Below are 22,500 nucleotides of genomic sequence, written 5' to 3' on the forward strand. Positions count from 1 at the left end.
CGGCCAAGGAGCCTCCCCGCATAGCAATCGGGGTGTGAGGTTACGGATGCAGCATTGATAGCAATCGAGGTGTGAGGCGAAGGATGCAGAAGTGAGAGCCGAGGGATGTAGCAGAGATAGCAATCGGGGTGTGTGATGCAGAAGAGATAGCAATCGAGGTGTGCGGTGGGAAGGGCCCAGCAGCCAGAATGCATGAAGCGACGGATGAAGCAGTGATGACAACCGGGCTGTGAGGAGAGGAGGGATGCAGCCAAGAAAGCAATCAGGGCTCGAGGCAAGGGATGCATCAAGGATAGCAATCATGTTGTGAGGCGAGATTCCAAAGGCTAAACGTGAGAGGCTGCAGGGTCGACTCAGAGAGGTCTATGCATGTGAGAGGCTGAAAGCAAGGTCGACTCGGAGCGGTCTATGCATCGGGCGCGCTTGGGGCGACTACCAGTGCCAACCCCTTATCCCGCGACGCGTCCGACAAAGAGAACGTTCCAAGGCGGCAGAGGAGGTTACCAGCCGAAGGATGCAGTAGCAATAACAGGTATAGTTCCGCGGCGGCCGAGAAGACTCACCGCATAGGAATCGGGATGCGAGGCGAGGGATGCGGCGGGAAGGCCCCGACGGCTAAACGGAAGAGGCTGCAGGGCCGCCTCGGAATGGTCCAAGCATCGGATGCGATTGGGACGACTACCAGTGCCAACCCCTTATCCCGCGATGCGTCCGATACACAGATAGTTCCAAGGCGGCCGAGGAGCCTCACCGCATATCAATCGGGGTGCGAGGCGAGGGATGGGGCGGGAAGGCCCCAACGGCTAGACGGAAGAGGCTTCAGGGCCACCTCGGAATGGTCCAAGCATCGGACGCGCTTGGGGCGACTGCCAGTGCCAACCCCTTATCCCGCGATGCGTCCGATACACAGATGGTTCCAAGGCGGCCGAGGAGCCTCACCGCATAGCAATCGGGGGTGCGAGGCGAGGGATGGGGCGGGAAGGCCCCAACGGCTAGACGGAAGAGGCTTCAGGGCCGCCTAGGAATGGTCCAAGCATCGGACACGCTTGGGGCGACTACCAGTGACAGCCCCCTATCCCGCGATGCGTCCGATACGAAGATGGTTCCAAGGCGGCCGAGGAGCCTCACCGCATAGCAATCGGGGTGCGAGGTGGGGGATGCGGCGAGATGGCCCCAACGGCTAGACGGAAGAGGCCACAGGGCCGCGTCGGAATAGTCCAAGCATCGGACGCGCTTGGGGCGACTACCAGTGACAACCCCTTATCCCGCGATGCGTCCGATACGAAGATAGTTCCAAGGCGGCCGAGGAGCCTCACCGCATAGCAATCGGGGTGCGAGGTGGGGGATGCGGCGAGATGGCCCCAACGGCTAGACGGAAGAGGCTGCAGGGCCGCCTCGGAATAGTCCAAGCATCGGACGCGCTTGGGGCCACTACCAGTGACAACCCCTTATCCCGCGATGCGTCCGATACGAAGATAGTTCCAAGGCGGCCGAAGAGCCTCACCGCATAGCAATCGGGGTGCGAGGTGGGGGATGCGGCGAGATGGCCCCAACGGCTAGACGGAAGAGGCCACAGGGCCGCCTCGGAATAGTCCAAGCATCGGACGCGCTTGGGGCGACTACCAGTGACAACCCCTTATCCCGCGATGCGTCCGATACGAAGATAGTTCCCAGGCGGCCGAGGAGCCTCACCGCATAGCAATCGGGGTGCGAGGCGAGGGATGCGGCGAGATGGCCCCAAAGGCTAGACGGAAGAGGCTGCAGGGCTGCCTCGGAATAGTCCAAGCATCGGACGCGCTTGGGGCGACTACCACTGCCAACCCCTTATCCCGCGATGCGTCCGATACACAGATAGTTCCGAGGCGGCCGAGGAGGTGGGGGATGCAGCGAGATGGCCCCAACGGCTAGACGGAAGAGGCTGCAGGGCCGCCTCGGAATAGTCCAAGCATCGGACGCGCTTGGGGCGACTACCAGTGACAACCCCTTATCCCGCGATGCGTCCGATACACAGATAGTTCCGAGGCGGCCAAGGAGCCTCACCGCATAGCAATCGTGGTGCGAGGTGGGGGATGCGGCGAGATGGCCCCAACGGCTAGACGGAAGAGGCTGCAGGGCCGCCTCGGAATGGTCCAAGCATCGGATGCGCTTGGGGCGACTACCACTGCCAACCCCTTATCCCGCGATGCGTCCGATACACAGATAGTTCCAAGGCGGCCGAGGAGCCTCACAGCATAGCAATCAGGGTGCGAGGCGAGGGATGCGGCGAGAAAGCCCCAACGGCTAGAGGGAAGAGGCTTCAGGTCCGCCTCGGAATGGTCCAAGCATCGGACGCGCTTGGGGCGACTACCAGTGACAACCCCTTATCCCGCGACGCGTCCGATACACAGATAGTTCCAAGGCGGCCGAGGAGCCTCACCGCATAGCAATCGGGGTGCGAGGCGAGGGATGCGGCGAGAAGGACCCAACGGCTACACGGAAGAGGCTTCGGGGCCGCCTCGGAATGGTCCAAGCATCGGACGCGCTTGGGGCGACTACCAGTGACAACCCCTTATCCCGCGACGCGTCCGATACACAGATAGTTCCAAGGCGGCCGAGGAGCCTCACCGCATAGCAATCGGGGTGCGAGGCGAGGGATGCGGCGAGAAGGACCCAACGGCTAGACGGAAGAGGCTTCGGGGCCGCCTCGGAATGGTCCAAGCATCGGACGCGCTTGGGGCGACTACCAGTGACAACCCCTTATCCCGCGACGCGTCCGATACACAGATAGTTCCAAGGCGGCCGAGGAGCCTCACCGCATAGCAATCGGGGTGCGAGGCGAGGGATGCGGCGAGAAGGACCCAACGGCTAGACGGAAGAGGCTTCGGGTCCGCCTCGGAATGGTCCAAGCATCGGACGCGCTTGGGGCGACTACCAGTGACAACCCCTTATCCCGCGACGCGTCCGATACACAGATAGTTCCAAGGCGGCCGAGGAGCCTCACCGCATAGCAATCGGGGTGCGAGGCGAGGGATGCGGCGAGAAGGACCCAACGGCTAGACGGAAGAGGCTTCGGGTCCGCCTCGGAATGGTCCAAGCATCGGACGCGCTTGGGGCGACTACCAGTGACAACCCCTTATCCCGCGACGCGTCCGATACACAGATAGTTCCAAGGCGGCCGAGGAGCCTCACCGCATAGCAATCGGGGTGCGAGGCGAGGGATGCGGCGAGAAGGACCCAACGGCTAGACGGAAGAGGCTTCGGGTCCGCCTCGGAATGGTCCAAGCATCGGACGCGCTTGGGGCGACTACCAGTGACAACCCCTTATCCCGCGACGCGTCCGATACACAGATAGTTCCGAGGCGGCCGAGGAGCCTCACCGCATAGCAATCGGGGTGCGAGGCGAAGGATGCGGCGAGAAGGACCCAACGGCTAGACGGAAGAGGCTTCGGGTCCGCCTCGGAATGGTCCAAGCATCGGACGCGCTTGGGGCGACTACCAGTGACAACCCCTTATCCCGCGACGCGTCCGATACACAGATAGTTCCAAGGCGGCCGAGGAGCCTCACCGCATAGCAATCGGGGTGCGAGGCGAGGGATGCGGCGAGAAGGACCCAACGGCTAGACGGAAGAGGCTTCAGGGCCGCCTCGGAATGGTCCAAGCATCGAACGCGCTTGGGGCGACTACCAGTGACAACCCCTTATCCCGCGACGCGTCCGATACACAGATAGTTCCGAGGCGGCCGAGGAGCCTCACCGCATAGCAATCGGGGTGCGAGGCGAGGGATGCGGCGAGAAGGACCCAACGGCTAGACGGAAGAGGCTTCAGGGCCGCCTCGGAATGGTCCAAGCATCGGACGCGCTTGGGGCGACTACCAGTGACAACCCCTTATCCCGCGACGCGTCCGATACACAGATAGTTCCGAGGCGGCCGAGGAGCCTCACCGCATAGCAATCGGGGTGCGAGGCGAGGGATGCGGCGAGAAGGACCCAACGGCTAGACGGAAGAGGCTTCAGGGCCGCCTCGGAATGGTCCAAGCATCGGACGCGCTTGGGGCGACTACCAATGACAACCCCTTATCCCGCGACGCGTCCGATACACAGATAGTTCCGAGGCGGCCGAGGAGCCTCACCGCATAGCAATCGGGGTGCGAGGCGAGGGATGCGGCGAGAAGGACCCAACGGCTAGACGGAAGAGGCTTCAGGGCCGCCTCGGAATGGTCCAAGCATCGGACGCGCTTGGGGCGACTACCAGTGACAACCCCTTATCCCGCGACGCGTCCGATACACAGATAGTTCCGAGGCGGCCGAGGAGCCTCACCGCATAGCAATCGGGGTGCGAGGCGAGGGATGCGGCGAGAAGGACCCAACGGCTAGACGGAAGAGGCTTCAGGGCCGCCTCGGAATGGTCCAAGCATCGGACGCGCTTGGGGCGACTACCGTTGCCAACCCCTTATCCCGCGATGCGTCTGATACACAGATAGTTCCGAGGCGGCCGAGGAGCCTCACCGCATAGCAATCGGGTTGCGAGGCAGATTATTGGGAAGGGAACCCCCTGGGATGCGGCTCAAGCAGTGCCCAAAGGGACTGGAATGCGGAATCACATCGAGAGACCCAAATGCTATACGAGGGCTCAAATCGAATTATCGATTTGGCCACGACATGGACGCATCGGAACGACTACCTTTGCCGAACCACTCGCAATTGCATCCATACCGAAACCAATAGACATTTCCGTTAGAGCCCTCGCATAGCATTCGGGAATCTCGCATGCCCCTCTAAATCGACCAATGCTGGCGCTCAATGAAAATCCGAGCGCTACCACCGTTCGAGCGCCAGCATTGGTCGAGTTAGAGGGGCACGGGGGAGAATGCTCCAGTCAACACCTCCCCTATATAAGTTATTTGTCCGATTCTCGCACAACCGTAGTCTGCCTCGTCGAATCAAACAACGGTCCCAGATTCCGACTTCCGTTCCGTAGAGACCCAAAAGCTAGATGGAGGCTCGCAAGAAAGAGAGTCGGCGCATAGCAATCGGGTTTCTCGAACGTTTAGGGACCGAGCTCACTTGCGGATAGGGCAAAATCCGCCAAGCAACCCAAAAGCTAGACGGGGGCTCGAATCGAATCGCCTAGGCGGCCACAACAACGACGTGTTGGATCGACTACCAGTGCCAAACCATTCAGCAAGACTAGTCTGTGTCGAGGCCGGATAGAGATTCTCAGAGAGCGCCCGCATAGCATTTAGGAGACCTGCCGCGTCCCTCACACTCGACAAATGGTGGTGCACGTTTATAAATCCGAGCGATCCCAACCCTTTCAAGCACCAACATCGGTCGAGATAGAGGGGCACGGAGGGGGCTGCGTGAGACAACACAGTCCCCTATATAAGTTATTTGTCCGATTCTCACACATCCGAAGAATGGTCATCAAATCGGACAACAGCCCAAACTTCCGACTTCCGTCCCAGAAAGCCCAAGAGCTATCTAAAACGTTCATGGCCGGAACTCGATCGCGGCTATACCAGTCCGCCAAGCAACCCAAAAGCTAGACTGGAGCTCTAGTCGAATCACCTCTGTGGCCATTGCAAGGACGTGTTGGAGCGACTACCATTGCCGAACCATTCCGCAGGTCGAGTCCATACCAAGGCCGCATAGAGATTCACGATGAGCTCCTGCATAGCAATCAGGAGACTTGCCGTGTCCATCACAATCGATAAATCCTGGTGCAAGATTTTTGCATCCGAGCGCTCCAACCAGTCGAGCACCAGCATCAATCGACATAAACGGGCACGGGGGGAGGATGCTCGAGAACACTACCTCCCCTATATAAGTTATTTGTCCGATTCTCAAGCAGCCGAAGTCTGGTCATCGAATCGGGTCAAAGACCACAACTTCCGACTTTACCCACAATGCAAGTCATCGAATCGAACATCGGCCCCCGAGTCGGACTCCATGCGTATGTCAGGTCATCGGACCCAAATTCCGCCTTCCTGCGCATGGCGGGCCATCAATATCAACTCGGTCATCGGACCCAAACTCCGCCTTTTTGCGTATGGCACGCCTTCAAATCGGTCATCGGACCCAAATTCCGCCTTCCTGTGCATGGCGGGCCATCAACATCAACTCGGTCATCGGACCCAAATTCCGCCTTTCTGCGCATGGCACGCCATCAACTCGGTCATCGGACCCAAATTCCGCCTTCCTGCGCATGGCAGGTCATCGGACACAAATTCAGACCTCGCCAATATGCCTACGTATCGAATCGGTCATCGGACCCAACTTCCGACTTCATCCATACTGTAGGGTCTTTGAGGTTGGCGCGGTGCGCTCAACCCAGGGAGTCGACCCATCGAAGCATACACCTCCCCTATATAAGCTATTTGTCCGATTCCCACACCTGTGTAGTTTGCACCTCTGACCAGGACATCGACCCCAACTTCCGAACTCGACTGCAACGACGGCACCAGCGCCTTGGTGCGCACCTTGCGACGCACAGTCCCAACATTCGCCTTCCTGCACATGGCAGGTCATCGGACCCAAATTCCGACCTCGCGAGTATGCCTACATATCGAATCGGTCATCGGACCCAACTTCCGACTTCATCCATACCGTAGGGTCTTTGAGGTTGGCGCGGTGCGCTCAACCCGGGGAGTCGACCCAACGAAGCATACACCTCCCCTATATAAGCTATTTGTCCGATTCCCACACCTGTGTAGTTTGCACCTCCGATCAAGACATCGACCCCAACTTCCGAACTCGCCTCCAACGACCGAACCAGCGCCTTGGTGCGCACCTTGCAACGCACAGTGCCAACATTCGCCTTCCTGCACGTGGCAGGTCATCGGACCCAAATTCCGACCTCGCGAGTATGCCTACATATCGAATCGGTCATCGGACCCAACTTCCGACTTCATCCATACCGTAGGGTCTTTGAGGTTGGCGCGGTGCGCTCAACCCGGGGAGTCGACCCAACGAAGCATACACCTCCCCTATATAAGCTATTTGTCCGATTCCCACACCTGTGTAGCTTGCACCTCCGATCAGGACATCGACCCCAACTTCCGAACTCGACTAAAAAGACCGCACCAGCGCCTTGGTGTGCACCTTGCAACGCACAGTGTCAACATTCGCCTTCCTGCACATGGCAGGTCATCGGACCCAAATTCCGACCTCATGAGCATACCTACTAATCGAATCGGTCATCGGACCCAACTTCCGACTTCATCCATACCGTAGGGTCTTTGAGGTTGGCGCGGTGCGCTCAACCTGGGGAGTCGACCCATCGAAGCATACACCTCCCCTATATAAGCTATTTGTCCGATTCCGACACCTGTGTAGTTTGCACCTCCGCTCAGGACATCGACCCCAACTTCCGAACTCGCCTGCAACGACCGAACCAGCGCCTTGGTGCGCACCAAAAGTGCGCACTTTTGGAGGGCACTTTTCTGCGCTCCAAAGGTGCGCACTTTTGGAGGGCACTTTTTGGAGGGCACTTTTCTGCGCTCCAAAGGTGCGCACTTTTGGAGGGCACTTTTTGGAGGGCACTTTTCTGCGCTCCAAAGGTGCGCACTTTTGGAGGGCACTTTTTGGAGGGCACTTTTCTGCGCTCCAAAGGTGCGCACTTTTGGAGGGCACTTTTTGGAGGGCACTTTTCTGCGCTCCAAAGGTGCGCACTTTTGGAGGGCACTTTTTGGAGGGCACTTTTCTGCGCTCCAAAGGTGCGCACTTTTGGAGGGCACTTTTTGGAGGGCACTTTTCTGCGCTCCAAAGGTGCGCACTTTTGGAGGGCACTTTTTGGAGGGCACTTTTCTGCGCTCCAAAGGTGCGCACTTTTGGAGGGCACTTTTTGGAGGGCACTTTTCTGCGCTCCAAAGGTGCGCACTTTTGGAGGGCACTTTTTGGAGGGCACTTTTCTGCGCTCCAAAGGTGCGCACTTTTGGAGGGCACTTTTGTGCACTCCAAAGGTGCGCACTTTTGGAGGGCACTTTTCCTGTGCTCCAAAGGTGCACACCTAGGTGAGCACCTTCGACCACACCTTGTAGCACACCAAACTCTGACTTTCGACTTCATCCGCAATGCAGGGTCTTTGAGGTTGGCGCAATGCGCACAACCAGGGGAGTCGACCCATCAAACCCAACACCTCCCCTATATAAGCTATTTGTCTGATTCTCATACATGCGTAGCCTGCAGGAGCAATTAGGACATCGACCCCAACTTTCGGCTTCTAAACGAAAACAAGGTCTTTGAGGTTGGTGTAATGCGAACAACTAGGGGAGTCAACCCATCAAACCCAACACCTCCCCTATATAAGCTATTTGTCTGATTCTCATACATGTGTAGTCTACAGGAGCAATTAGGACATCGACCCCAACTTTTGACTTCTTAACGAAAACAAGGTCTTTGAGGTTGACGTAATGCGCACAACCAGGGGAGTCGACCCATCAAACCCAACACCTCCCCTATATAAGCTATTTGTCCGATTCTCATACATGTGTAGCCTGCAGGAGCCATTAGGACATTGACCCCAACTTTTGACTTCTTAACGAAAACAAGGTCTTTGAGGTTGGCGTAATGCGCACAACCAAGGGAGTTGACCCATCAAACCCAACACCTCCCCTATATAAGCTATTTGTCTGATTCTCATACATGTGTAGCCTGCAACAACGATTAGGACATCCACCCCAACTTCTGAATTCGTCTGCGTTGACCGCACCAAAGGTGCACGCCTTGGTGCTCACCAAAATCCGACTTCCGACTTCTTCTGCTATGCGGGGTCTTTGAGGTTGGCGCAGTGCGCACAACCAGGGGAGTCAACCCACCGAATGCAACACCTCCCCTATATAAGCTATTTGTCTGATTCTCATACATGCGTAGACTGCAGCAATGATTAGGACATCCACCCCAACTTTTGACTTCTTAAACAAGACAGGGTCTTTGAAGTTGGTGCAGTGCACACAACCAGGGGAGTCGACCCATCAAACGCAACACCTCCCCTATATAAAGCTATTTGTCCGATTCTCATACGTGTAGTCTGCAGCAGCGATTAGGACATCGACCCCAACTTCCGAATTCGTTTGCATTGACCGCACCAAAGGTGCACGCCTTGGTGTGCACCCTGGAGTGCACTTTGGTGCTCACCTCGGTGCACACTTTGGTGTGCACCTCGGTGTGCACCAAAGGTGCGCACCTTGGAGCGCACCAAAGGTGTACACTTTGGAGCGCACCACATAGGGTCTTTGAGAGGTTGGCGCAGTGCGCACACCAAGGTGGGTGTTGAGGTGCGTGCCGAGGTGGGTGGGTGCTAGGGTGCGCTCCATGGTGGGTGCCAGGGTGGGTGCGTGCTAGGGTGGATTCCAAAGAGGGTCATAGGGTGGGTGCCAAGGTGGGTTGGTGATATAGTGGGTTCAAAGGTGGGTACTAGGGTGGGTTCCAAGGTGGGTCACAAGTTGGGTGCCAGGATGCGTGGGTGTTAGGTTGGGTGCCAAGGTGGGCTCCTGCGTGGGTGGGTGCTAGGGTGGGTTTCAAGGTGGACGCGAGGGCGGGTGCCAAGGTGGGTAACAAGTTGGGTGTTAGGATGGGTGAGTGCTAGAGTGGGTGCCAAGGTGGGTGGGTGCCAAGGTGGGTGGGTGCTAAGGTGGATGCCAAGGTGGTTCACAGGGTGGGTGGGTTCTAGGGTGAGTTCCAAGGTGGGTCACAGGTTCAGTGCTAGGGTGGGTGTCAAGGCGGGTGTCGAGGTGCCTGGGTGCTAGGGTGTGGATGCCAATGTGGGTCATAGGGTGGGTACTAGGGTGGGCTGCAATGTGGGTGCCAAGGTGGGTAACATGCTCGGTGGGTTCTAAATTGGGTGCCAGGGTGGGTGTGCACCCACCTTGCCCGAGGTGGGTGCCAAGGTGCCAGTGTGGGTGGGTGCTAAGGTGGATGCCAAGGTGGGTGAGAAGGTGGGTGATAGGTTGAGTGGTAGGATGGGTGGGTGCCAAGATGGGTCACAGGGTGGGTGCAAGGGTGGGTAGGTGCTAGGGTTGGTGTCAGGGTGGGTGGGTGCTAGGTTGGGTTCCAAGGTGGGTGCGAGGGTGAGTGTCAAGGTGGGTCACAGGTTAGGTGCTAGGATGGGTGAGTGCTAGGGTGCAAAGGTGCCAGGGTGGGTGCTAGGATGGGTCGATGCTAGGGTGAGTGGCAAGGTGGGTCCACAAGTGTCAAGGTGGGTGCCGAGGTGGGTGCCAAGTCGGCGACTGCTATGGTGGATGCCAAGGTGGGTCACGGGGTGGGTGCCAAGTTGCTAGGTTGGGTTCCAAGGTGGGTGCCAACGTGGGTGCTAGGGTGCGTGGGTTAAAGGGTGTGTCACAACGTGGGTGCCAGGATGGGTGCGCACCCACACTGGCCAAGACGGGTGCGGGTGCAAGGTTGGGTTCCAAGCCCGGTCACAGGCTGGGTGCTAGGATGGGTGGGTGCCAAGGTGGGCACCAGGGTGGGTGCACCCACCCTGGCCAAGGTGGGTCACGGGGTGGGTCCTAGGGTGGGTAACGGGGTGGGTACTAAGGTGCGTGCCAAGGTGGGTCATAGGGTGGGTGCCAAGGTGGGCACCAGGGTGGGTGTGCACCAACCCTAGCCAGGGTAGGTCACGGGGTGGTTGTCGGGGTGGGCGTCAAGGAGCCAAGGTGGGTGGCAAGTAGCCAAGTTGCGTGCCAAGGTGGGTGTCGGGGTGGGTGCCAAGGATCCAAGGTGGGTGCCAAGGAACCAAGGTGGGTGTCTGGGTGGGTGCCGAGGTGGGAGCCAGGGTGGGTCCCAAGGTGAGTGCAAAGGTGGGTGCCAGGGTCAAGGTGAGTGCCAATGTGGGTTCCAAGGTGCCAGGGTCAGGGTGAGTGCCAATGTGGGTTCAAAGGTGCTAAGTTGGGTGCGAGGTTGGGTGCGAGGGTGGGTGGGTGCCAAGGTGTGCTAGGTGGAAGCCCGGGTGGGTCGGCATCCCATGGGTGTCGAGTTGGGTGCCTGATGGGTGCTTCTTGTCAAGTTTTAGTCGTCGGGACTCATTTCGAGCCTTAGAGGTCGTTTCTTGTCCGGTTGCCCTGTCTTCGACCTGGGAACCCAATTTTGGTCCTCGGGTCCCATTTTTTTTTGTCTCGCATCCCACTTTTGGCCTGTGGCCTTTTCGGGGTCGATTCTCGTTTTGGGCATCAGAGCATGTTTCTTCTCCTAAAACCCAATATTTGTTTATTAAGTCTCGGAACACATTTTTGTTCTCGTGGACCCATCATGGGTCTTGGAACGCATTTGTGGTCCTTGGGTCCCATTTTGCATCCCGAAACTTGTGTTTTGGTGCTTGATCCCTATTTTGGGTGCCCACCTTGCACCAAGTGCGCACCCGGGGCAAACCGAGCGCCTTGGTGCACCGGGGCAAGATCGAGCGTGCACCCGAGGCGCCCCGAACATGCACCAAGGTGCACTCGGCCCACATGTGAGCGCAGGTCGTTGCGCCCGAGGTGGTGTGTGGGCACCGCGTTGCAGACGGGACACTGCACGCACACGACGCCCCCTCCAGGTGCACGCACGTAGGCCGGGCCGGGTGCACACCCGACGCCCTAGCAAGGTGCGCGCACCCGGGCAGGGCTCACACTTGGCGAACGGGGCGCACTTCGCGAGGGAGGGTGTGCACCTCGACGGGGGTGGGTGGCCGGGGTGGATTCGCACGTGGGTCGCGGTTTGCTAAGTACACACTGCGACAAGCTCATAACGGGTGCGATCATACCAGCATTAGTGCACCGGATCCCATCAGAACTCCGCAGTTAAGCGCGCTTGGGCCGGAGTAGTACTGGGATGGGTGACCTCCCGGGAAGTCCCGGTGTTGCACCCTTTTTTAGTTTTTCGCCGGGCGTCGCAATGCTATTTGAATAAACCTTTTGCCCGTTTGCGTTCTCGTCGGGGCCGGGCCGGGCCGGGGTGCGCTGCCCGCACTACCGCGCGCGCGGGGGCGACACCGAGCGCGCACCCGAGGCGCCCCGAGCACACAGGCCACGGTGCAACCCGGGCGTTGTGCGCGCACCCCGGTGCGCCCGAGGTGCTGCGCGCGCACCCAGGTGAAATCGGTGTGCACCTCGGCCAGTGCGCGCTCGGTCGAGTCGCGCACGTTGGCCAAGGTGCACGGTGATGTTTCTTACTCTAAGGTTCCGCACCAGACGCCCGGGACAGGTGAGCGAAGCTGGGCGGGGCCGGGTGCGCGGCCGGGGCAGGTGCACGCAGCTGGAGAGAGCTTTGGAGCACACTTCGGAGCGCACCAATGATGCGCTCCATTCAAAAGTTTCCTGAAAAGGCAAAAAAAGTTGAGATTATAGAATTTCCCACTTGAGAGATTGTAAAAAAAAAAAATTTAAAATGAAGGAAACGCGGGTGCCAAGGTGTGCGCAGCCCAGCCAAGGTGTGCGCACCAAGGCGCCCACCCTGGCGAAGGTGCACGCAAGGTGCGCACCCGAGGCAAACCGGACAATTAACCCAACTTTCGACTTCGCGCGCACCTTGGAGCGCACTTCGGAGCGCTCCTTGGTGCGCACCAATCTTGGGCACCTCGGAGTGCACCATGGCGCCCACCAAGGTGCGCACCCGGGGCAAACCGAGCTCCGACTTCGTGCGCACCTTGGAGCGCACGAAAGGTGCGCACCATGGCGCCCACCAAGGTGCGCAGCCCAGCCAAGGCGTGCGCATCAAGGTGCGCACCCTGGCGAAGGTGCGCACCCGGGGCAAACCGAGCTCCGACTTCGTGCGCACCTTGGAGCGCACAAAAGGTGCGCAACCCAGCCAAGGTGTGCGCACCCCGGTCAAACCGAGCTCCGAATCGTGCGCACCAGAGGTGCACGCCATCGTGCGCACCTTGGAGCACACTTCGGAGCCCTCCTTGGTGCGCGCCGATGTTGCGCACCTCGGAGCGCACCCGGGGAAAACAATGCAATTAACCCGACTTTCGACTTCGTGGGCACCTCGGAGCGCTCTCGGGTTCGCACCTCGGAGCACACCGAGGTGCGCACCTTTGATGCGCTGCCTTCACCAATTTCCAGAAAAGGCAAGAAAACATTGAGAAGGTGTGCGCACCGAGGTGCCCACCCTGGCGAAGGTGCACGCGAGGTGCGCACCCGGGGCAAACCGGGCTCCGACTTCGTGCACGCCGCACCTTGGAGCACACTTCGGAGCGCTCCTTGGTGCGCACCAGGGCGCGCAACCCAGCCGAGGTGCCCACCCCGGCGAAGGTGCACGCGAGGTGCGCACCCGGGGCAAACCGGGCTCCGACTTCGTGCACGCCATGGTGCCCACCGCGGCGAAGGTGCACGCGAGGTGCGCACCCGGGGCAAACCGGGCTCCGACTTCGTGCACGCCGCACCTTGGAGCACACTTCGGAGCGCTCCTTGGTGCGCACCATGGTGCCCACCAGGGCGCGCAACCCCGCCGAAGGTGCACGCGAGGTGCGCACCCGGGGCAAACCGGGCTCCGACTTCGTGCACGCCGCACCTTGGAGCACACTTCGGAGCGCTCCTTGGTGCGCACCATGGTGCCCACCAGGGCGCGCAACCCCGCCGAAGGTGCACGCGAGGTGCGCACCCGGGGCAAACCGGGCTCCGACTTCGTGCACGCCATGGTGCGCACCGCGGCGAAGGTGCGCACCCGGGGCAAACCGGGCTCCGACTTCGTGCACGCCGCACCTTGGAGCACACTTCGGAGCGCTCCTTGGTGCGCACCAGGGCGCGCAACCCAGCCGAGGTGCCCACCCCGGCGAAGGTGCACGCGAGGTGCGTACCCGGGGCAAACCGGGCTCCGACTTCGTGCACGCCGCACCTTGGAGCACACTTCGGAGCGCTCCTTGGTGCGCACCATGGTGCCCACCAGGCCGCGCAACCCAGCCAAGGTGTGCGCACCAAGGTGCACGCGAGGTGCGCACCCGGGGCAAACCGGGGTCCGACTTCGTGCACGCCGCACCTTGGAGCACACATCGGGGCGCTCCCGGGTTCGCACCGGCGTTGCGCACCGTGGTGGGCACCTCGGAGCACACCAAGGTGGGCAGCGAGGTGCGCACCTTTGATGCGATGCCTTCACTAATTTCCATAAAAGGCAAAAAAAAAACGAGATTTTAAAATTTCCGTTTTGAAAGATAGTGAGAAAAAGGGAATGCTGGTGCCATCTTGAGCCCGCCCTGGTGCGCAGCCCAGCCAAGGTGTGCGCACCAAGGTGCCCACCCTGGCGAAGGTGCGCGCCCGGGCAATTAATCCAACTTCCAACTTCGCGCGCGCCAGGGTGGGAGCGCACCCAACAACCGGGCCTGGGAAGAGCCAATGCGAGAAACCCCACCAAACGCTCTGACAAAAAAAGAGGGGGCGCTCCAGTAACCCCGCTTCGGAGCGCACCCTGGGCAAACCCAGCCAAGGTGCCCACCCCGGCCAAGGTGCAGGCGAGGTGCGCACCCGGGGCAAACCGGGCTCCGACAACGTGCACGCCGCACCTTGGAGCACACTTCGTAGCGCTCCCGGGTGCGCACCTCAGAGCACACCAAGGTGGGCAGCGAGGTGCGCACCTTTGATGCGCTGCCTTCACTAATTTCCAGAAAAGGCAAAAAAAAAAGGAGATTTTAAAATTTTCGTTTTGAAAGATAGTGAAAAAAACGGAACGCGCGTGCCATCTTGAGCCCGCCCTGGTGCGCAGCCCAGGTAAGGTGCCCACCCTGGCAAAGGTGCGCACCCGGGCAATTAACCCTACTTCCGACTTCGTGCGCGCCAGGGTGGCAACCGGGCCTCGGAAGAGCCAATGCGAGAAACCCCACCAAACGCTCCGACAAAAAAAGAGGCGGCGCTCCAATAACCCCGCTTCGGAGCGCAGCCGGGGCAAACCCAGCCAAGGTGCCCACCCCGACGAAGGTGCACGCGAGGTGCGCACCCGGGGCAAACCGGGCTCCGACAACGTGCACGCAGCACCTTGGAGCACACTTCGAAGCACTCCCGGGTGCCCACCGGCGTTGCGCACCGTGGTGGGCAGCGAGGTGCGCACCTTTGATGCGCTGCCTTCACTAATTTCCAGAAAAAGGCAAAAAAAAATGAGATTTTAAAATTTCCGTTTTGAAAGATAGTGAAAAAAAAGGAACGCGGGTGCCATCTTGAGCCCGCCCTGGTGCGCAGCCCAGGCAAGGCATGCGCACCAAGGTGCCCACCCGAGGTGCACACCCGGGGCAAACCGGGCTCCGACTTCGTGCAGGCCGCACCTTGGAGCACACTTCGGAGCGCTCCTTGGTGCGCACCATGGTGCCCACCAGGGCGCGCAACCCAGCCAAGGTCTGCACACCAAGGTGCCCACCCCGGCGAAGGTGCACGCGAGGTGCGCACCCGGGGCAAACCGGGCTCCGACTTCGTGCACGCCATGGTGCCCACCGCGGCGAAGGTGCACGCGAGGTGCGCACCCGGGGCAAACCGGGCTCCGACTTCGTGCACGCCGCACCTTGGAGCACACTTCGGAGCGCTCCTTGGTGCGCACCATGGTGCCCACCAGGGCGCGCAACCCAGCCAAGGTGTGCGCACCAAGGTGCACGCGAGGTGCGCACCCGGGGCAAACCGGGGTCCGACTTCGTGCACGCCGCACCTTGGAGCACACATCGGAGCGCTCCCAGGTTCGCACCAGCGTTGCGCACCTTTGATGCGCTGCCTTCACTAATTTCAAGAAAAGGCAAAAAAAAACGAGATTTTAAAATTTCCGTTCTGAAAGATAGTGAAAAAAACGGAACGCGGGTGCCATCTTGAGCCCTTCCTGGTGCGCAGCCCAGGCAAGTTGTGCGCACCAAGGTGCCCACCCTGGCGGAGGTGCGCGCCCGGGGCAATCCGGGCTCCGACTTCGTGCACTGCATGGTGCCCACCAAGGCGCGCAACCCAGCCAAGGTGCCCACCGCAGCGAAGGTGCACGCGAGGTGCGCACCCGAGGTGCACACCCGGGGCAAACCGGGCTCCGACTTCGTGCACGCCGCACCTTGGAGCACACTTCAGAGCGCTCCTTGGTGCGCACCAGGGCGCGCAACCCAGCCGAGGTGCCCACCCCGGCGAAGGTGCACGCGAGGTGCGCACCCGGGGCAAACCGGGCTCCGACTTCGTGCACGCCATGGTGCCCACCGCGGCGAAGGTGCGCACCCGGGGCAAACCGGGCTCCGACTTCGTGCACGCCGCACCTTGGAGCACACTTCGGAGCGCTCCTTGGTGCGCACCATGGTGCCCACCAGGCCGCGCAACCCAGCCAAGGTGTGCGCACCAAGGTGCACGCGAGGTGCGCACCCGGGGCAAACCGGGGTCCGACTTCGTGCACGCCGCACCTTGGAGCACACATCGGGGCGCTCCCGGGTTCGCACCGGCGTTGCGCACCGTGGTGGGCACCTCGGAGCACACCAAGGTGGGCAGCGAGGTGCGCACCTTTGATGCGATGCCTTCACTAATTTCCATAAAAGGCAAAAAAAAAACGAGATTTTAAAATTTCCGTTTTGAAAGATAGTGAGAAAAAGGGAATGCTGGTGCCATCTTGAGCCCGCCCTGGTGCGCAGCCCAGCCAAGGTTTGCGCACCAAGGTGCCCACCCTGGCGAAGGTGCGCGCCCGGGCAATTAACCCAACTTCCAACTTCGCGCGCGCCAGGGTGGGAGCGCACCCAACAACCGGGCCTGGGAAGAGCCAATGCGAGAAACCCCACCAAACTCTCTGACAAAAAAAGAGGGGGCGCTCCAGTAACCCCGCTTCGGAGCGCACCCTGGGCAAACCCAGCCAAGGTGCCCACCCCGGCCAAGGTGCAGGCGAGGTGCGCACCCGGGGCAAACCGGGCTCCGACAACGTGCACGCCGCACCTTGGAGCACACTTCGTAGCGCTCCCGGGTGCGCACCTCAGAGCACACCAAGGTGGGCAGCGAGGTGCGCACCTTTGATGCGCTGCCTTCACTAATTTCCAGAAAAGGCAAAAAAAAAAGGAGATTTTAAAATTTCCGTTTTGAAAGATAGTGAAAAAAACGGAACGCGCGTGCCATCTTGAGCCCGCCCTGGTGCGCAGCCCAGGTAAGGTGCCACCCTGGCAAAGGTGCGCACCCGGGCAATTAACCCTACTTCCGACTTCGTGCGCGCCAGGGTGGCAACCGGGCCTCGGAAGAGCCAATGCGAGAAACCCCACCAAACGCTCCGACAAAAAAAGAGGCGGCGCTCCAATAACCCCGCTTCGGAGCGCAGCCGGGGCAAACCAAGCCAAGGTGCCCACCCCGACGAAGGTGCACGCGAGGTGCGCACCCGGGGCAAACCGGGCTCCGACAACGTGCACGCAGCACCTTGGAGCACACTTCGAAGCACTCCCGGGTGCCCACCGGCGTTGCGCACCGTGGTGGGCAGCGAGGTGCGCACCTTTGATGCGCTGCCTTCACTAATTTCCAGAAAAAGGCAAAAAAAAATGAGATTTTAAAATTTCCGTTTTGAAAGATAGTGAAAAAAAAGGAACGCGGGTGCCATCTTGAGCCCGCCCTGGTGCGCAGCCCAGGCAAGGCATGCGCACCAAGGTGCCCACCCGAGGTGCACACCCGGGGCAAACCGGGCTCCGACTTCGTGCAGGCCGCACCTTGGAGCACACTTCGGAGCGCTCCTTGGTGCGCACCATGGTGCCCACCAGGGCGCACCCGAGGCAAACCGGGCTCCGACTTCGTGCACGCCGCACCTTGGAGCACACATCGGAGCGCTCCCAGGTTCGCACCAGCGTTGCGCACCTTTGATGCGCTGCCTTCACTAATTTCCAGAAAAGGCAAAAAAAAACGATATTTTAAAATTTCCGTTCTGAAAGATAGTGAAAAAAACGGAACGCGGGTGCCATCTTGAGCCCTTCCTGATGCGCAGCCCAGGCAAGTTGTGCGCACCAAGGTGCCCACCCTGGCGGAGGTGCGCGCCCGGGGCAAACCGGGCTCCGACTTCGTGCACTGCATGGTGCCCACCAAGGCGCGCAACCCAGCCAAGGTGCCCACCGCAGCGAAGGTGCACGCGAGGTGCGCACCCGAGGTGCACACCCGGGGCAAACCGGGCTCCGACTTCGTGCACGCCGCACCTTGGAGCACACTTCAGAGCGCTCCTTGGTACGCACCAGGGCGCGCAACCCAGCCAAGGTGCTCACCCCGGCGAAGGTGCACGCGAGGTGCGCACCCGGGGCAAACCGGGCTCGGACTTCGTGCACGCCGCACCTTGGAGCACACATCGGAGCGCTCCCGGGTTCGCACCAGCATTGCGCACCTTTGATGCGCTGCCTTCACTAATTTCCAGAAAAGGCAAAAAAAAGAAAAAAATGAGATTTTAAAATTTCCGTTTTGAAAGATAGTGAAAAAAACGGAACGCGGGTGCCATCTTGAGCCCGCCCTGGTGTGCAGCCCAGGCAAGTTGTGCGCACCAAGGCACCCACCCTGGCCAAGGTGGGTCACGGGGTGGGTCCTAGGGTGGGTAACGGGGTGGGTACTAAGGTGCGTGCCAAGGTGGGTCATAGGGTGGGTGCCAAGGTGGGCACCAGGGTGGGTGTGCACCAACCCTAGCCAGGGTAGGTCACGGGGTGGTTGTCGGGGTGGGCGTCAAGGAGCCAAGGTGGGTGGCAAGTAGCCAAGTTGCGTGCCAAGGTGGGTGTCGGGGTGGGTGCCAAGGATCCAAGGTGGGTGCCAAGGAACCAAGGTGGGTGTCTGGGTGGGTGCCGAGGTGGGAGCCAGGGTGGGTCCCAAGGTGAGTGCAAAGGTGGGTGCCAGGGTCAAGGTGAGTGCCAATGTGGGTTCCAAGGTGCCAGGGTCAGGGTGAGTGCCAATGTGGGTTCAAAGGTGCTAAGTTGGGTGCGAGGTTGGGTGCGAGGGTGGGTGGGTGCCAAGGTGTGCTAGGTGGAAGCCCGGGTGGGTCGGCATCCCATGGGTGTCGAGTTGGGTGCCTGATGGGTGCTTCTTGTCAAGTTTTAGTCGTCGGGACTCATTTCGAGCCTTAGAGGTCGTTTCTTGTCCGGTTGCCCTGTCTTCGACCTGGGAACCCAATTTTGGTCCTCGGGTCCCATTTTTTTTTGTCTCGCATCCCACTTTTGGCCTGTGGCCTTTTCGGGGTCGATTCTCGTTTTGGGCATCAGAGCATGTTTCTTCTCCTAAAACCCAATATTTGTTTATTAAGTCTCGGAACACATTTTTGTTCTCGTGGACCCATCATGGGTCTTGGAACGCATTTGTGGTCCTTGGGTCCCATTTTGCATCCCGAAACTTGTGTTTTGGTGCTTGATCCCTATTTTGGGTGCCCACCTTGCACCAAGTGCGCACCCGGGGCAAACCGAGCGCCTTGGTGCACCGGGGCAAGATCGAGCGTGCACCCGAGGCGCCCCGAACATGCACCAAGGTGCACTCGGCCCACATGTGAGCGCAGGTCGTTGCGCCCGAGGTGGTGTGTGGGCACCGCGTTGCAGACGGGACACTGCACGCACACGACGCCCCCTCCAGGTGCACGCACGTAGGCCGGGCCGGGTGCACACCCGACGCCCTAGCAAGGTGCGCGCACCCGGGCAGGGCTCACACTTGGCGAACGGGGCGCACTTCGCGAGGGAGGGTGTGCACCTCGACGGGGGTGGGTGGCCGGGGTGGATTCGCACGTGGGTCGCGGTTTGCTAAGTACACACTGCGACAAGCTCATAACGGGTGCGATCATACCAGCATTAGTGCACCGGATCCCATCAGAACTCCGCAGTTAAGCGCGCTTGGGCCGGAGTAGTACTGGGATGGGTGACCTCCCGGGAAGTCCCGGTGTTGCACCCTTTTTTAGTTTTTCGCCGGGCGTCGCAATGCTATTTGAATAAACCTTTTGCCCGTTTGCGTTCTCGTCGGGGCCGGGCCGGGCCGGGGTGCGCTGCCCGCACTACCGCGCGCGCGGGGGCGACACCGAGCGCGCACCCGAGGCGCCCCGAGCACACAGGCCACGGTGCAACCCGGGCGTTGTGCGCGCACCCCGGTGCGCCCGAGGTGCTGCGCGCGCACCCAGGTGAAATCGGTGTGCACCTCGGCCAGTGCGCGCTCGGTCGAGTCGCGCACGTTGGCCAAGGTGCACGGTGATGTTTCTTACTCTAAGGTTCCGCACCAGACGCCCGGGACAGGTGAGCGAAGCTGGGCGGGGCCGGGTGCGCGGCCGGGGCAGGTGCACGCAGCTGGAGAGAGCTTTGGAGCACACTTCGGAGCGCACCAATGATGCGCTCCATTCAAAAGTTTCCTGAAAAGGCAAAAAAAGTTGAGATTATAGAATTTCCCACTTGAGAGATTGTAAAAAAAAAAAATTTAAAATGAAGGAAACGCGGGTGCCAAGGTGTGCGCAGCCCAGCCAAGGTGTGCGCACCAAGGCGCCCACCCTGGCGAAGGTGCACGCAAGGTGCGCACCCGAGGCAAACCGGACAATTAACCCAACTTTCGACTTCGCGCGCACCTTGGAGCGCACTTCGGAGCGCTCCTTGGTGCGCACCAATCTTGGGCACCTCGGAGTGCACCATGGCGCCCACCAAGGTGCGCACCCGGGGCAAACCGAGCTCCGACTTCGTGCGCACCTTGGAGCGCACGAAAGGTGCGCACCATGGCGCCCACCAAGGTGCGCAGCCCAGCCAAGGCGTGCGCATCAAGGTGCGCACCCTGGCGAAGGTGCGCACCCGGGGCAAACCGAGCTCCGACTTCGTGCGCACCTTGGAGCGCACAAAAGGTGCGCAACCCAGCCAAGGTGTGCGCACCCCGGTCAAACCGAGCTCCGAATCGTGCGCACCAGAGGTGCACGCCATCGTGCGCACCTTGGAGCACACTTCGGAGCCCTCCTTGGTGCGCGCCGATGTTGCGCACCTCGGAGCGCACCCGGGGAAAACAATGCAATTAACCCGACTTTCGACTTCGTGGGCACCTCGGAGCGCTCTCGGGTTCGCACCTCGGAGCACACCGAGGTGCGCACCTTTGATGCGCTGCCTTCACCAATTTCCAGAAAAGGCAAGAAAACATTGAGAAGGTGTGCGCACCGAGGTGCCCACCCTGGCGAAGGTGCACGCGAGGTGCGCACCCGGGGCAAACCGGGCTCCGACTTCGTGCACGCCGCACCTTGGAGCACACTTCGGAGCGCTCCTTGGTGCGCACCAGGGCGCGCAACCCAGCCGAGGTGCCCACCCCGGCGAAGGTGCACGCGAGGTGCGCACCCGGGGCAAACCGGGCTCCGACTTCGTGCACGCCATGGTGCCCACCGCGGCGAAGGTGCACGCGAGGTGCGCACCCGGGGCAAACCGGGCTCCGACTTCGTGCACGCCGCACCTTGGAGCACACTTCGGAGCGCTCCTTGGTGCGCACCATGGTGCCCACCAGGGCGCGCAACCCCGCCGAAGGTGCACGCGAGGTGCGCACCCGGGGCAAACCGGGCTCCGACTTCGTGCACGCCGCACCTTGGAGCACACTTCGGAGCGCTCCTTGGTGCGCACCATGGTGCCCACCAGGGCGCGCAACCCCGCCGAAGGTGCACGCGAGGTGCGCACCCGGGGCAAACCGGGCTCCGACTTCGTGCACGCCGCACCTTGGAGCACACTTCGGAGCGCTCCTTGGTGCGCACCAGGGCGCGCAACCCAGCCGAGGTGCCCACCCCGGCGAAGGTGCGTACCCGGGGCAAACCGGGCTCCGACTTCGTGCACGCCGCACCTTGGAGCACACTTCGGAGCGCTCCTTGGTGCGCACCATGGTGCCCACCAGGCCGCGCAACCCAGCCAAGGTGTGCGCACCAAGGTGCACGCGAGGTGCGCACCCGGGGCAAACCGGGGTCCGACTTCGTGCACGCCGCACCTTGGAGCACACATCGGGGCGCTCCCGGGTTCGCACCGGCGTTGCGCACCGTGGTGGGCACCTCGGAGCACACCAAGGTGGGCAGCGAGGTGCGCACCTTTGATGCGATGCCTTCACTAATTTCCATAAAAGGCAAAAAAAAAACGAGATTTTAAAATTTCCGTTTTGAAAGATAGTGAGAAAAAGGGAATGCTGGTGCCATCTTGAGCCCGCCCTGGTGCGCAGCCCAGCCAAGGTGTGCGCACCAAGGTGCCCACCCTGGCGAAGGTGCGCGCCCGGGCAATTAACCCAACTTCCAACTTCGCGCGCGCCAGGGTGGGAGCGCACCCAACAACCGGGCCTGGGAAGAGCCAATGCGAGAAACCCCACCAAACGCTCTGACAAAAAAAGAGGGGGCGCTCCAGTAACCCCGCTTCGGAGCGCACCCTGGGCAAACCCAGCCAAGGTGCCCACCCCGGCCAAGGTGCAGGCGAGGTGCGCACCCGGGGCAAACCGGGCTCCGACAACGTGCACGCCGCACCTTGGAGCACACTTCGTAGCGCTCCCGGGTGCGCACCTCAGAGCACACCAAGGTGGGCAGCGAGGTGCGCACCTTTGATGCGCTGCCTTCACTAATTTCCAGAAAAGGCAAAAAAAAAAGGAGATTTTAAAATTTCCGTTTTGAAAGATAGTGAAAAAAACGGAACGCGCGTGCCATCTTGAGCCCGCCC

At 60.8% G+C, this 22,500-nt stretch overlaps 2 non-coding genes across 2 annotated transcripts; both read left to right on the forward strand.

The window, feature by feature from the left end:
- Positions 1-11,701: 11,701 nt before the first annotated feature.
- LOC131871975 (5S ribosomal RNA) lies at positions 11,702-11,820 on the forward strand. Its single transcript, XR_009370160.1, has one exon. It is a non-coding gene; the product is annotated as a 5S ribosomal RNA (ribosomal RNA).
- Positions 11,821-19,637: 7,817 nt separating this feature from the next.
- Positions 19,638-19,756, forward strand: LOC131871962 (5S ribosomal RNA). The gene has a single exon (XR_009370147.1). It is a non-coding gene; the product is annotated as a 5S ribosomal RNA (ribosomal RNA).
- The last annotated feature ends 2,744 nt before the right edge of the window (positions 19,757-22,500 follow it).

The sequence above is a fragment of the Cryptomeria japonica genome, unplaced genomic scaffold (assembly GCF_030272615.1).
Source record: "Cryptomeria japonica unplaced genomic scaffold, Sugi_1.0 HiC_scaffold_495, whole genome shotgun sequence".
NCBI classification, from domain to species: domain Eukaryota; kingdom Viridiplantae; phylum Streptophyta; class Pinopsida; order Cupressales; family Cupressaceae; genus Cryptomeria; species Cryptomeria japonica.